We start from the raw sequence: 3251 nt of genomic DNA, 5'->3' as shown, positions 1-3251 counted from the left end.
TTGAACCAATTCAATTGCCCTTGATTGTAAAAAAAAAAAATTGAATGCGTAGCGAAACTGTAAATAATTTATCTATCTATAATTAATTAAGAGGTAATTAATAATATGCTGACCTTTACTCATTTAATTTTTCATCCAAAATAGAACCGCTTAAATATAGAAATAATCAAAAGTGTAATTACAATTTACTATTATCAATTATTATTTTTAGGTCTCGTGATAATTTCATTTGTTTATTACACGGTAGTAAATTTATCTCTAATAAGTTTACATTTTTTAGAATCAAATTTTATAGACAATATAATTAAATGTTATAAGTTATATGGTCAAATTATATTTATATTTAGCATAGTTGTTAAAACTAAGTTGGTTGTTGAATTAGTGAGACTACTAGTTTATTAATCCATTAATTCAACCAATAAATAAATCATTAGTTGAATTGATAGATTTAATAATATTTATATTAATAATTATGAATAATAAAAAATATAATTAATTTAAATATAAGTGAGTATAAAATTAAAATAATATCTAAAAAAATTATTTTGTAATTTTACTATATAATTAATAATTAACATATAAAATAACTAGGAATAACTAATTTAGTGGCAAGGGGAGCATGCAATAATAAAAAGGACTCGTGTTCATATCACATCTTCATTAATTTTTGAATTTTATTTCGAACGGTTTGGTTGAATCGGTTTTTTATCAGTTTTGACCGACTTTGACCAGTTCTTATTATTAAACGGTCTTAAATTGGACCGGACCAATTGGAAGTCCCGTTCACTAATTTTTTGGTCGAATTAGTTCGGTCCAGTTCAATTTTTACAACTATAATATTTAAGATATATTTATCTTGTGTTCTAAGGGCACGTGTTAAGTTTATAAGTTAAGAAAGTTTTCATTAAAAATATAAAAAATGCGGTTTTGAACCGCCGCAAAATATTTTGCGGCGGTTTAATGAAACGCCGGAAGATGGGGCGCGGCTAAACAGATAGCGGTGGTTTCATTCAACCGCTAGAATAACCGCCGCTAAAGCCGCTAAATAGCAAATAAACGAAAATAGCAAATAGCAAATAAAAGAAGAGCCCTAACCTGAAATTGGAAGAAGGAAAAGCTTTAACAATGTCATGTTACCACCAAGCCAAATGACTCTTCGATGTATATAGCGCTAATAATGATATATATCATATGAACACATTTAATTGCCACACAATTTTTTGTTGTATACTTTATATCTGATCATAGTTATTATAGGCACCTTATATATTGGGTAAAATGCACAATTAAATCAAATGGAAGACCAAATTACACAATTCTACCAAATTGAAAAACATTACCAGGATCTCCCAAAAGCATATTCTTATGTAATTCAAATAAGTCTCATTCGAATTAGACAAACGAACACTAATTTAAATTAGTCCTATTCGAAGTAGTAGTAATGCTTGTAATTCGAATTTGTCCAATTTGAATTATGCTTGCATGTAGTCTTAGGGTAGTTCGAATCAGGGTGATTCAAATTATGCACGCTAGGACGTCCCTAGTAATTCGAATGGGTCTACTTCGAATGAAATTTGGACCATAGTAGATCGTATTAATTTACATCTATTTATATATGACCCAAGCATATACAAAGAGTACAATAAAGAGTACATTTAATAATATTTATAATGCATTCAATCATAAATAAAAAAATAATAATTATAAATAATTTTTTTATAAATTATTAAAAATCAAATATTTTCTAAAAATATTTATTAAGATTTAGAATTTAGTCTTTAATATTTAAAATTAGTGAAATATTTACCAAAACATTATATTTTGTTGGTCAGTTAGCATTATTGAATCTATTAACCACAATAATATGCAGATGATTGATTGGTTTTCATATAAAAATATTTTTATTCTATTTAATAGTTAATTTTGATAAAACATTAATTAATTTTGAATTTAGTTATTATGAATTCTTATATCTAAGAATACAAGTTAAGATTGTTATTAAAAAAATTTTTTATTTTTTATTTTAATAAATGCTCAACCAATCATTAAAAAAATTTAAAATTTAAAATTATAATTTTGTAAAATTATAAAGTTTTGAATTTTTAATGACTTGTAGAAAATATTTTTAATTATTAATTTTTTGCCAGGTCAATACGATGTTGGAGAGAAATTTTGATTTTTTTATTATAAGAGTTACGTTGATTCCCTTAATTTAATGATTTGGGTCGCAGGTTTACATGTTTATCTACTCTTAGAGTTTTCTGATTTATGTTTAGTAAGGCAAAACTTCAAAGAGGAGTAACTTTGATATATGCTCGTTACAACTTTATTTTAACTTTATAAAATCAGCCTATGACTATATTTTCTTATTTTACATTTATGTTTGAATGCAAATTTAAATGACAATAAAGTAAATGAGGAAATCTTATTGGTAAATTTGTTCACATGAGTTAACATATATAGCTTATTTAATTTGTAAAATTTTTTACGTAAAACGGATCTAAAAAAAGTGTTACGAAATTAAGTAACAATGATTAAACCATATTTAGGCTAAAATAGTAGTCTTAAATAAACTAGATTATATCCAGATGGTTGTTATTAAGCCGCAATATGCACCGCAATATGTCATTTGGCGGCGGTTCAAGAAAAACTGCTGCTAAATACAATCCTGATTGCAGTATCATCGCTAACCGCCGCGATATGCGCCGCAATATGTCATTTGGCGGCGGTTCAAAAAAACCGCCGCTAAATACAATCCTGATTGCAGCCTCGTCTCTAACCGCCGCGATATGCGCCGCAATATGTCATTTGACGGCGGTTTTATAAAATCGCCGCAAAATTTCTGCCACTATCTACCGAATTTGTTATAGTTAACTAATGTAGAGCATTTTTTTTATTACGTGTATATATAGATTACCCGCAACACCATCTTAACATTAATTGCTTAAGTATTTCTAGCTAAGTACATTAAGGCATTTACTTATCAAACTTCTAGGACATACATGACATTATTACATACCAATAATTAAAATAACATTTTTGCACATTGCATGGATTATTACACCAATCCTAAAAGACGATAAAAATCACTTTTTAATTTGTATATAATTCTAGGGTTTGTGATTTTTAGAAGAGTAATATAATATTGTTATGTATTAAAATATGGGGATCAGAATTTGTTATTGACGTATTGTATTTTTAAAAAATAAAAAATAATTTGTCTCAGCAAACTGTACTTCTAAAATATTAAA

This window comes from Arachis ipaensis, chromosome B06, assembly GCF_000816755.2.
Source record: "Arachis ipaensis cultivar K30076 chromosome B06, Araip1.1, whole genome shotgun sequence".
In the NCBI taxonomy this organism is placed as follows: domain Eukaryota; kingdom Viridiplantae; phylum Streptophyta; class Magnoliopsida; order Fabales; family Fabaceae; genus Arachis; species Arachis ipaensis.
The sequence above is the reverse complement of the archived record's forward strand: the minus strand, read 5'-3'. Positions refer to the sequence as shown.